The 13,755-nt window shown below is 39.5% G+C and overlaps 2 protein-coding genes across 52 annotated transcripts in view; both read right to left on the reverse strand.

The window, feature by feature from the left end:
• Positions 1–13,755, reverse strand: part of LOC118360042 (mucin-2-like) — a 74,471-nt gene that overhangs the window by 34,833 nt on the left and 25,883 nt on the right. The gene's annotated exons all lie outside the window — the stretch shown is intronic.
• Positions 12,636–13,755, reverse strand: part of LOC118383943 (mucin-5AC-like) — a 62,929-nt gene continuing 61,809 nt past the window's right edge. The window contains exon 37 of one of the 2 annotated variants that reach the window (XR_008083565.1): positions 12,636–12,713. The gene's annotated coding sequence lies outside the window, so the exon portion shown is untranslated. Of the gene's footprint in view, positions 12,714–12,996; positions 13,136–13,755 lie in introns of those variants that run through there. The other variant, XM_052483313.1, reaches the window with a different exon arrangement.

Consider the following 13,755-nt stretch of genomic DNA (forward strand, 5'->3'; position numbering starts at 1 on the left):
ACTAATTGTATGCATAGTTAGTATTCATAGGCTAGTGTGACTCACCATGCTGATCCAGGAACTGCATCCTGTTTAATGAATTTATTTGCAAATTATGGTGGAAAATAAGTATTTGGTCAATTACAAAAGTTTATCTCAATACTTTGTTATATACCTTGTTGGCAATGACAGAGGTCAAACATTTTCTGTAAGTCTTCAGTTTTGGGGCTGTTGCTGGCAACACGGGACTTTCAACTCCTCCAAAGATTTTCTATGGGGTTGAGATCTGGAGAACAGGCCACTCCAGGACCTTGAAATTTTCTCTGGGGTTACTGGAAGCCACTCCTTCATTGCCCGGCAGTGTCATTTCATCTTCAATGCCCTTGCTGATGGAAGGAGGTTTTCACTCAAAATCTCACGATACATGGCCCCATTCATTCTTTCCTTTACACAGATCAGTCGTCCTGGTCCCTTTGCAGAAAAACAGCCCCAAATCATGATGTTTCCACCCCATGCTTCACAGTAGGTATGGTGTTCTTTGGATTCAACTCTGCATTCTTTGTCCTCCAAACACGACGAGTTGAGTTTTTACCAAAAAGTTATATTTTGGTTTCATCTGACCATATGACAATCTTCTTCTGGATCATCCAATTGTTCTCTAGCAAACTTCAGACGGGCCTGGACATGTACTGGCTTAAGAAGGGGGACACGTCTGGCACTGCAGGATTTGAGTCCCTGGGGGAGTAGTGTGTTACTGATGGTAGGCTTTGTTACTTTTGTCCCAGCTCTCTGCAGGTCATTCACTAGGTCCCCCCGTGTGGTTCTGGGATTTTTGCCCACCGTTCTTGTGATCATTTTGACCCCACAGGGTGAGATCTTGGGTGGAGCCCCAGATCGTGGGAGATTATCAGTGGTCTTGTATGTCTTCCATTTCCTAATAATTGCTCCCACAGTTGATTTCTTCAAACCAAGCTGCTTACCTATTGCAGATTCAGTCTTCCCAGCCTGGTGCAGGTCTACAATTTTGTTTCTGGTGTCCTTTGACACCGCTTTGGTCTTGGCCATAGTGGATTTTGGAGTGTGACTGTTTGAGGTTGTGGACAGGTGTATTTATACTGATAACAAGTTCAAACAGGTGCCATTAATACAGGTAACGAGTGGAGGACAGAGGAGCCTCTTAAAGAAGAAGTTACAGGTCTGTGAGAGCCAGAAATCTTGCTTGTTTGTAGGTGACCAAACACTTATTTTCCACCATAATTTGCAAAATAAATTCATAAAAATCCTACAATGTGATTTTCTGGATTTCTTTTCTCATTTTGTCTGTCATAGTTGAAGTGTACCTATGATGAAAATTACAGGCCTCTCTCATCTTTTTTAAGGGGAGAACTTGCACAATCCCATTTAAACAAGTTTGATATACCGGCATGCCTTTCTACATTTCATTTTACTTTGATAATAATTTATTTTACCACCGATGTACATGTAACTGCCAAAATAAAGAAATCACTTGAATAAATGAGGGGTGCAAATTGAAAGCAGGTGCTTCCACACAGATGTGGATCCTGAGTTAATTAAGCAATTAACATTCCATCATGTTTAGATTGCGTGTATGGTCTGTGTTTGTGTGTTTCAGTCACCAGATCTCAACACAATTGAACACCTATGGGATATTCTGGAGCCTGAGACAGTGTTTTTCACCGTCATCAACAAAACCACAAATTATGGAATTTGTCATCCCTCCAATGGAGTACCACCAGACACTTGTAGAATTTATGCTGAGGTGCATTGAAGCTTATATAGCGCTCATGGTGGCCCAACGCCCTATTCAGACACTTTATGTTGGTGTTTCCTTCATTTGGGAGTTCTCGGTCAAGCCAAATCCTGATTGGTTTTAGTGGTTTTCCTGCCATGAATGTAACACATGACATTAAATATTGTACCGTCAGGTGATCAACATTTGTTGAAAAATTGCCTCTTTATTAAGTCAATCATCTAACTTTTTTATCATCCATTGCTGACAGAGCCGACCAGGCTCTGTCAGCAATGGATGATAAAAAAAGAGCCGACAGAGCCGATTATATCTGTATATGATCATGTCTACATTCATCTGCTAAAGGGAAGAATCTGTAAAGGTTTGTAGGTTAGTACTTTTTGTATCTGACCCATCTTTACATTGACAATGGAATATTCATAGTGGTCAGTCTGGAATTCATACAGAGCTCAAACCTCACTACCGCACCTAGGGCGCTTCCAAAATGCTATTGACTGATTTATGCCTGATAATTGGCCCAACCTTTCAATGTCTTTCTACACTGCCTAGGCTATGTCATATGCCCTTGTGTCTACACCCCAGGTGGTTTCTTTCTTAACAAAGCCTTCGTTGACTGAATAGCCTCTCCACCCTTCCCCACGCATCTCCACCTAGGTCTTGCCAGAGGCTGTGTGCGGCTCCACCTTACCCAAAGACTTAAACAATGTTTGATGATTTTAGCAGCCCGGTTGTGTATTTGGCTGCTCTATCGTCATAGCTACACTTGTTTTTTGTATAGAACCATTACTACACAAGCTCTGGGTAAATAGACTGAGGTTGAGAGTAAACTCAATTCAGCATACAGAAGTAATATCATACAGAGCAAGCTGATGAGCACTCTGAATAACTCAAACAAACTGTGATGATTTATGGGTGACAGCTTAATGTTAAGTGTAACTAAAAGGTTAGATTGAGGTAGGTTGAAACAGGAACCTTTATGTAAATGTAAGTGTAATATTAAAACATGTTGAATAGAGTGGGAGAAATTAATCATAATTAACTGTCCAGTGTGGAGCACACAATGTTGTTTAGCTTCTAGGTGGGACTTTCAATGTTAATTCAGAGTCAATACAGTTGTTGATCTAATTACAATTTAAATGCATATCTAATCCACTGTGGCACCTCAAGGGGCATAATCTTCTAAATATCTGTAATGTCCTGGTACATAGCAATTGGCACTACACTGACTTTGATTGAAATCGATTTTATGTTTGTCAAGTGCTTTGACTGTGGTGGTCTATTGAAGGGCCCATTATTCCATTACCATCATTCTGTTTCAGGTAAGGGGTTTCAAGAAACCTTAGAGAGTATTTTCATTTTAAAGAGCCATTGAAGCCTCAACTAACAAAAATCTGTCAGCAAATGCTGTCCTTTGGACACCAACACTTGTCGTGCCAGTTGTAGACAAGTCAGTATAACATGATCATGCTATAAAGCAGGCAGAGTGCTCTTTTATGCAATATTAGTTTTGATTTGAATGAGTATATTGATCCACTAAACTGGGATATGCTTAACACCCCAGCAGTCCTACAATCTAAGATAGATGCCCTCAATCTCACACAAATGATCATGGAACCTACCAGGTATAACCTCAAACCCTCATAGTACACCTCTGCTGTCTTCAACCAGATCTCAGCGATCACTGCCTCATTGCCCCTGTCCGTATGGGTATGCCGTCAAACGACCACCCTCATCACTGTCAAACGCTCCCTAAACACTTCAGCGAGCAGGTCTTTCTAATCGACTGGCCCGGATATCCTGGAAGGATATTGACCTCATGCCGTTATTCTTTAAAAGTGTTTTCCTCACCATCTTAAATAAGCATGCCCCATTCATTAAAAAAAAAAAACAGGAACAGATATAGCCCTTGGTTCACTCCAGACCTGACTGCCTTTGACTGCCAAAAACATCCCGTGCCGTACTGCATTAGCATCAAATAGCCCCCGCGATATGCAACTTTTCAGGGAAGTTAGAATATATACACAGGCAGTTAGGAAAGCAAAGGCTAGAATTTTCATCCAGCTCCAAACAGTTCTGGGACACTGTAAAGTCCATGGAGAGTCAAGAGCACCTCCTCCCAGCTGCCCACTGCTCTGAGGCTAGGAAACACTGTCACCACCAATAAATCTACGATAATTGAGAATTTCAATAAGCATTTTTCTACGGCTGGCCAGAGCTTTCCACCTGGCTACCCCTACCCCGGCCAACAACTCTGCACCCCTACAGCAACTTGCCCAAGCCTCCCCCACTTCTCCTTCACCCAAATCCAGATAACTGATGTTCTGAAGAGCTGCAAAATCTGGACCTCTACAAATCAGTTAGGCTAGACAATCTGGACCCTCTTTTCTAAAATTGTCTGCCCCAATTGTTGCAACCCCTATTACTAGCCTGTTCAACCTCTCTTTCGTATCGTCGGGGATCCCTAATATTGGCAGCTGCCGCTGCACCTCAGCACCAAGGTCCTAAAATGATATCATAACTGCCATCGATAAAAGACAATACTTTGCAGCCGTATTTATTGACCTGGCGTTCTACTCTGTCAATCACCGCATTCTTATCGGCAAACTCAACAGCCTTGGTTTCTCAAATGACTGCCTCGTCTGGTTCACCAACTTCTTCTCAGATAGAGTTCAGTGTGTCAAATCGAAGGGCCTGTTGTCCAGACCTCTGGCAGGCACTATGGAGATAACACTGTGTTCAACTCTCGGGCCGACTCTTTTCTCTGTATACATCAATGATGTCGCTCTTTTTGCTGATGATTCTCTGCTCCACCTCTACACAGACGACACCATTCTGTATACTTCTGGCCCTTCTTTGGACACTGTGTAAACAAACCTAAAAAAAAAAAAAGATAAAATGCCATTCAACACTCCTTCCGTGGCCTCCAACTGCTCTTAAATGCAAGCAAAACTAAATGCATTCTTTTCAACCAATCGCTTCCCGCACCTGCCTGCCAGTCTAGCATCACTACTCTGGACGGTTCTGACTTAGAATATGTGGACAATTACAAATACCTAGTTGTCTGGTTAGATTGTAAATTCTCCTTCCAGACTCACATTAAGCATCTCCAATCCAAAATTAAATCTGGAATCAGCTTCCTATTTCTCAACAAAGCATCCTTCACTCATGCTGCCAAACATAGCCTCGTAAAACAGACTATCCTACCGATCCTTGACTTCGGCGATGTCATTTACAAAATAGCCTCCAACACTCTACTCAGCATATTGATGCAGTCTATCACAGTGCCATCAGTTTTGTCACCAAAGCCCCATTTATTACCCACCACTGCGACCTGTATGCTCGTTGGCTGGCCCTCGCTTCAAATTCATCACCAAACCCACTGGCTCCAGGTCATCTATAAGTCCTTGCTAGGTAAAGCCTCGCCTTATCTCAGCTCACAGGTCACCATCGCAGCACCCACCCATATTTCACTGGTCACCCCCAAAGCCAAATTCTCCTTTGGCCGCCATTCCTTCCAATTCTCTACTGCCAATGACTGGGTCACTGAAGATGGAGACTCATATCTTCTTCACTAACTTTAAGCATCAGTTGTCAGAGCAGCTTACAGATCATTGCACCTGTACATAGCCCATATGTAAATAGCCCATCCAACTTCCTCATCCCCATGTTGTTTATTTTCTTCCCCTTTGCACCCCAATATCTCTACTTGCACATTAATCTACTGCACATCTAACACTTGTGGTTAATTGCTAAATTGTAATTATTTCGCCGCTATGGCCTATTTATTGCCTTACCTCCGTAATCTCACTTTATTTGCACACTATATATAGACTTTTTCTATTGTGTTATTGACTGTACATTTGTTTATTCCATGTGTAACTTTGCGTTGTTGTTTGTGTCGCACTGCTTTGCTTTATCTTGGCCAGTTCACAGTTGTAAATGAGAACTACCTGGTTAAATAAAGGTGAAATATATAATATAATTGATATAATCACACATGCCCATGTATTTCCATTTGTTTTATATAATCACACATGGCCCATGTATTTCCATTTGTTTTATATAATCACATATAGCCCATGTATTTCACTTTGTTTTATATAATCACATATAGCCCCATGTATTTCCATTTGTTTTATATAATCACACATGGCCCATGTATTTCCATTTGTTTTATATAATCACACATGGCCCATGTATTTCCATTTGTTTTATATAATCACACATGGCCCATGTATTTCCCTTTGCATTTTGTACATTTTGTACACCTGGTACAGTTCAAATGAAATTATCTGTTTTTTGTTTTCGGTGAAACCAAAGGACAATGATTTATTTAATATGATAGATGAGTTAGGACAAATATTTGATTACTTTATTTGTCCATCAAAGTGGAAAATGTGTCTTTAGTACTGTATAGGGAGGAGCACAGTGTCAGCCTCAGTGCTGCCCCTGGAGATATGTAGAGGTTAACTAAGTGTGTTGCTCAAGAACAACAGTAGGAAGTGGTGCCAGGGATCTGAAACCAGCAACCTTCTGATTACTGATCCGTTTCTCTAACCTAACACCATCTCCAAATAAAAAAGTGTTTGAAACTTTGAATTGTGGTTGTTTGTCTGGAAAAGGATAGGCCATTGTTGAACTGGGTGTCTGAAATCAAATATTTCTCAATGGAGTATCAAAAGGAATGAAAACAAGATTGTGGTATATATGCACAGCCTATTGCCAACTTTATTTTGGCAAAAATAAAATAAAAAATGAATACGAAGCTGAAACAATTTCTCCTATGTTTAGCAGATTACTTTGCAGGAACATGAACAAGTTGAACATAAATAGAGAACTAATCTAAGCAGTAAAGGGATGGTAGTGGAGAGTCATTCATCTTCTCCTGCGTCGTGACCTTGTGACCTGGGTTTCTCCGGGTCACGCACTCTGTCCTCTGGCAGCCACATTTATTGATGTGGATGTAGGAGTGGTTGAACTTGAACCGTCTGGGCAGATCATCTCCACTTCCTTCTTGGTGGTGGATTCTTCCCCGACAGCAGGTACAAGAGCGCTCCCATCATGTTGGCCTCAAGAGAATACCTGAAAACAGAAAGGAGACACGATGTCATTATGTGGAAGCAATGATGGTAGCAGTTGTAATTATATAACATTGGCTGCGTTTATTAGCTTCACTAATTCTGATCTTTTGACCAATCAGATGAGCTCTTTTGCCAATAATTGGGAAAAATATCAGAATTGGGCTCCTTGTAAACACAGCCATTGTAACATAATTTATTACTGAAAATATCATTTGTGGATTGCATTTAGACAGGCAGCCTAATTCTATTTTATTGGGAGGAATAATGTGTTAGTGTTCCTGAAATATTTCAGGAATGATCAAAATACTCACATGGCGTAGGTACACAGGATCCACTGCATGTTGTCACTTCCACCTTTGTTTGAGACTTGTGCAGCCATTGCTGTCCAGGTACACTTTGCTCTTTGTCACATTGCATGGCTTAGTTATTGGAATACCTGCACATAAAAGTGACATTTTCAAATGAATTAACGTTAAATATCCTGAGGACCATGGCAATAGCTAAAACACTTTCCCCAATGCCTGATAAAGGGCAAGAATGATTTACAAATTTCTATCAAAAAGGATGGTGTTTAAAAGATACTCACAGACATGGCAGCAACCATCTGGAGCAATGACTTCAGTTCCCTTAAAAACAAGAAAATGGAAGAAAAAACAATAACATTTTTAAGTCACTGACGCAGCATTTACCAAACTGTCTCCATATGTTTTTCAGTGCAGTGTTCTTGTATTGTTCACTTTAAGCAACAGGTGTCAATAACCTCACATAAATACACAGTAGGCATACTATATTAAGCAACAGGCCTTGGTCTGAGTGACTGGGCATGTTAAAACTTTATTTCACGAATATGATTTTGCACATTCTCCAGTTGTTTTTAAATGGGCCAGTTATCCGGACCCAGATCATTTGCCAGATGGTTATTGTAACTCACGGGTACGCAGTCTTCTGGGTGGAAGACAGGGCACACAGTCTTAGCCTCGATTGGGATGAGTTGGTCCTGAATCTTTACGCACTCATACTTGAGACACTTGTCTCCCGATGGTATCCAGACGGAACCAGGCTGTAGAGGTGAGAATATGAAAGCTATCAACAGGAGATTCTTCAAATTATATACGATGTACTGTATCATTGCTAAGATAGTTATTGTACATAAAACTTTATTGCTACAGTAAAATTACATGTTGATGTTTTTAAATAATCAAGTGAAATAGGACTGATATGTTTTACGAATTGTAAAAAAAAAAATACAATTTGAGAATCTGTGAGAGATAAATAATGCGTCTTGATGCTATTTTACCTGAATAGTGTGTGTGGTGTTATCTGGCAGCATAACCACACAGCTTGTCTGTACACACTTCCCACAACACTGCCCAGGAACGGCTTGATAATCATAGCCCTGAAAGGAAGAAGACAGACCAGAGAGGAGAAAACCTTGATATGATGTGCACATGATCTCTCTTATACCAATGTGTGATCCTTGTAACTCACTAGTAATTACACTTATCCAGAAGTAGTCCAATAGTGGACACAGAGGAATCAGTGTTATTATAATATTATGACATGGATAAGAACTCACATTACACTAAGTATGTTGAATTACAGAATGAGGCCAAAGGGTGTCAATGTTTCAATGGAGATCACTTACCTGCTGGCAGTGAGTGTCACATTCAGTAGGATGACACTCAATGATATGTAGATGGCTTTGGGCATCTACACTGTCACCACACACACAATTCTTACACTTGTCCCCAGGAACATTGGCACCAGGCTGGAATGAGAAAATATAATATTTCTATCGAAAGTCTATGAATTGAGACACTTTTTTGTCCTATCTAATCTCATAAATGGATTGACTAAAAAACATTGTTGGCACCCTGATAGAGGCCTCTAATTGCTTAAAGGAGGAATTTGCATAGTTTAACTTGTTTTTTAATTTATGTATGCAAGTAAAAATAACGTTGTACTCTTTTATTAAGTTGATAATTTAGAAGTGGTGGGACTGGCCAAAATGAAAATAGCATAGAATGCATTCTCACCTGATATTCAGTGTTGTTAAACACACAGACATCCTTTGGCACTGTGGGGCAAAGAACATGGATAATCATTCAATACTGCAACTAACATGTTGGGATTTCTAGGATATGCACAAATACTGTACACGCACACTCAAACACATGCAGACGCAAACTCACCACATTGATAAGTTAGGCAGCAGACTCCCATAGTTGCCTCTGTCTCGAATCCGACTGGGCAAGTTATCTTGGAAGTAGAGCATCGTGTGACATCACACTCTGTTTGGAAAGAAAAAACGATTGTTTTAAAAATTTTGCGAATGGCCACAGTGGTTGGATATATTAGGTAATCACCGAAAATGTTAACGTTTTAACCGAGATGTTAAAAAGCCCACATATAAAGCACATTATCCAAACAAGTCACTCACCGCATTTGTCCTTTTGACAACAGTCAACGGTTTCTACGACCTTAACTTGGCCCTCCTGATCACAGGTGAGAGGAGGCTGATGTTGGCATGCCATAGGCTGGCACTGGATTTCCAGACTGTACGGGTCACACACACACTCCTGGCAGTTGCTCACCCAGGTCTCATTAGCCTGCAATGAGGAACAATTTAAGTACACTAAGGTTTGTATGGACACTACCAGTACAAAGTTCAATCATTCAGTGTGTGGAATTAGTAATTACTGAAGCGCTTTGAGGTTTTATGAAAGCACTATAGAATTGTAATACATTATTATTATTATAATTATTATTATTACATACATTACTATACATGATTGCCAAAAGTGAAATACAAGCTACATTACCTTTATTTTTCAATTTTTGTCTATATTACATACTCAAATCTAACTGCCTGTAGCTCAGTCACTGAAGCAAGGATATGCATATTCTTGGTACCATTTGAATGGAAACACTTTGAAGTTTGTGGAAATATTTGTCAAAAATGAAAAAGGCATGCTGTCGTGCAAGGTTAGTAGCTACAGTTTACGACATATACATGGTTTCCGGATACTCCCGTTAAGCCCAGCTCATTGGCTATCTAGCAAGCTTTGTTTGACCCCGATTGGTGCTTATTTGACAAAGATACAGTTGTTCAAGTGATGGCCGCCCGAGTCATCGGCGTGCCATGAAGGCGTCGCTCTCTGACCAAATATGGTGTTCTATAGGATATACTACACCCCGAATTATATAGTGAAGTCTTGTTACCTTCTAGGATCTCTGAATACATACGAACGTGATTTGACTCGTTGAAACAACATTTAAGGTGAGATTTTCACAGATTCTTTCTTTGCAAATTGAACGAGTGGAAATACAAAATAGATTGTGCGTGCTATATGGACCTTTTTAGGATAGGAAAAGGGATTTTATTAAACAAAACGACACTTCATGTTATCTCTGGGACCCTTTGGATAGTAAATCAGAGCAAGATTTCAGAATATAAGTATACATTTTACCTTCAGAGGTGAATTTATCAAACCTATCACAGTGAAAAAATTGTTTTGTTGTTAGGAGCTCTCCTCAAACAATTGCATGGCCTTTTTTTGCAGTAATAGCTACTGTAAATTGGACAGTTCAGTTATATTAACATGAATTTAAGCTTTCAGCCGATATAAGACCCTTATATTTACCGACGTTTGTTGTTTCTCTAAAATCTGCAATCTTGACATAACGCGCTGCATGATTTACAACTGTCCCATTGATGGGACGCCGATCCTTAAGTTAATGTGTATATCAGAAATTAATAGTTTCTCTTCCCTGCTTAAACCTGTAAGTGAAATTCAAACACAATTTTACCTCTTTCCATTCTCCATTTGGCAATGGGCAAATATCTAATGAACCAAAGAGAAAAAAATACATTACAAAAACTAAGTAATTGAAATACATTCCACAACTTCATTTTGATTATGCATTTTATATACCGGAAGCACTTGATGAAATCAATATCAATCAAAATAAACCAAAACCCGCACAATTGAAGTATCTGTGAAAAATGCTGTGGATATTTTTTGTTTGTTATACAAAAAGCTGAACCAGCTTTCAAAAGACCACTACAGTAGCAACGAACAATTAACACTTTGTGCTTCCCAAAGTGAAGGTCAGCTACTATCACAGCACCATACAGTAAGTCACCACACCCTCATTATACAATGCTGTTATTTGACAATTCTTACCACAGCTGGGGATACAGTAGTTTGAGCTGGAACTCATAAGAGTGGTCCCAGGGGGACAATAACATCCCTCCAATTGTATATCTCCCATGACACTGAACTCATTTTGAGTCTGGATGAATTTGAAATTGTACCTGCAGAGATATTCAAAAAATGTTTCAATAGCTGAAAGACTTTTGCCCATCATTATACCCATCCACTGAACAACAACATTATACATACCAGGCATTACAGGTTGGTTCAACTTGTGGACCGCAGGCTTTATAAACCTTGGGTTTCTCACATGTGAAGTCTGTAGCGGGGGAGATAAAAAGGTTAATAACCAATAAGCAACATCATAGAGAGGCTATCTGAGCTTTATGGTCTTGAGGAGTGACCTACTTACCACATTGTCCATTTGTATAATTTCTCCACTCAATACCGACTACTAACACGTGCCCAGAAGATTGATCCCAAGCTAATTCATTCTATGTCGTAACTATCAATCCATATAACACGCATCAAAGATACATGCCACAAGGAATGGCAAGTAGGGGATTATTCTTATGGCTCTTCAAAGACCTTTGAAAAGACGTCATACTTCCCAGCCAGAGTGGAGATAACTTCAAATACGAGTCATTCACTTTGTTTGTCATCAGGCTTGTCAAATGATTCCGTGTTTTGGTATGTCAAGTTACTATTTGGGTACTGGAGATTATTATGATTGAGAGGTTATCGATCCTACAGAAGAGCTAGTTTACTGTAAATACCAATAGCTGCTTGCTGAGATGAGATGACAGAATGGGTGGATCTGACCTGAAGGTGGTGGTGTTGGTATCGACTCTGGTGGTGGTGTGTTTTTGTTATTATTAATAGTCAGCAACATACCATTATTGTGCCATGTCAGGACAAAGATGAATCTATAGTCCCGGTGGCAAGACGGCAGTCATCTGTCCGGTTGTTGTCACATGTACCTGAATAAGATTGAAAACCATTGTTAGACAATGAGACATCATGGGGTAATCATCGTAACAAAGTGACCATAAAACACCTGTACTCACCACACTGTCCCTCAGTGTTGCCACTGAACTTGTCCCAGGGCAGGTATATGCTAAACATAAGACCAGTGAAAGACACCTTGGCATTAATTGCTGGTATGACTAAAAGGGTCTCAATTCCGCTGTCTGTGATGCGGAAGTCCTTGGTCTCATATGCTGGGATGATGCGTTTCTGGTTTACATAAATCTAGGACAAAAATATTAGGAGATGGACAAAATGGTTACAATAATTCAATATTTTTATACCCAATAGTATTCTAGAACTGTATCCTATATCTAATACATAAAGGAAGTATATCAATCTTAAATGGAAGCTAATCAATATCTAAGCTAAACCCAAAACTAATCCCTCTTAAACGAAAAAACAACTGAAAATCTCTTGAACATACAGTATTTGAGATATTTTAATTACCAGACTTGTGAAAACTCCATCAACGTCCTTCTTGGTCATGAATATCTTGTAAGATTGATAATAAATTGTCAGAGACTGAGGACAGGAAAGTCCATCTGGGGCATCACAATAGTAATTGTCGATTACAACACTGAAGTTGTACTTTGGCAGGATTTCTTTGACCAAGACGTACTGAACAATTTCCTTGGAAGCCATAGTATGTTCCATCAAAGGTGACATAGTGAGGGTCTCCCCAACCATAGCAGATACCTTAGTAAGAAGAGAATGATTAGCATTTAAAAGGACACGGATGTGGAATGTTTTATGCTAAATTAATGGTGCTGTGCTGAACGTTTTCCAATGTTAGACATTCATATACATTTACTGCTGGTAACTATTAGATAAACCTAAACAAGTCAAATAGTAAGAATAATTTTGAACTAAAATCAATGGCTAAAGTGGATTTTGTGACACAAAGAATAAACATATCTATTTTTGGGGTCGGAGGTGGTAAACTTACATTGACACTCATAGTGGAAACAGCATCCAGATTCGTCATACACTTTGATTGGAGGATAGTTATTTTCACATGCTATAGGCTTCGGAGTCTCACAATGTACATGCTCATAAATAACTTTCCCGTTGGCGCATGTTCCGTTGGTGCATTGGTTATGTTTCCAGCTGTCACCATTCTACAAACACAGAAATATATTAGGCCTACATGAAATGTCCATAAAATCATTCAATTATTTTTGTAATGTAATCATCCCTTTGTAAATAATAATTCCTATGGAACAACAGTTATTATCTATAGCAGAGTAAAACCTGTCTTGGAGGATGGTCATGGTCACAGTTCTTCTCAGATGGATATGTTACATGTGGAACTGTTGTTGTTGGGGGCTGTGAAGTGGTTGGTGAAGTAGGAGTAACTGGGGTAGTTGATGTACCACAGCTGGTCAAATGTGTTTCTATTTCACAAGTCTTGTTGCAGAGACCAATGTAGCACCATCCATCATGGTCAGAGACATTATAAACAATTGAGCCTGAAAGTAATTTGAGGTGTGATCATAAAGCAAGTTTTCCAACTTAACATGTAAAATGACATACAAATTGAACATCACTAACAGCTGAACTAATAGTACAAAAGGTTTAAAACTTGGAAAGGTGAAAAGTAAAACTTACCAATGAGGAAATCAGTATGATTGAAATAGCAAGAAGAACAATGATGGTGTATTGTGACTGGAATCGATGGTTTCGCTGTTTCACTAGTTATTACAAAAAAGGAGTTGTAGGAATAATAGTAGTGGTGGGA

Source organism: Oncorhynchus keta, chromosome 2 (genome assembly GCF_023373465.1).
Source record: "Oncorhynchus keta strain PuntledgeMale-10-30-2019 chromosome 2, Oket_V2, whole genome shotgun sequence".
Classification (NCBI taxonomy): Eukaryota; Metazoa; Chordata; class Actinopteri; order Salmoniformes; family Salmonidae; genus Oncorhynchus; species Oncorhynchus keta.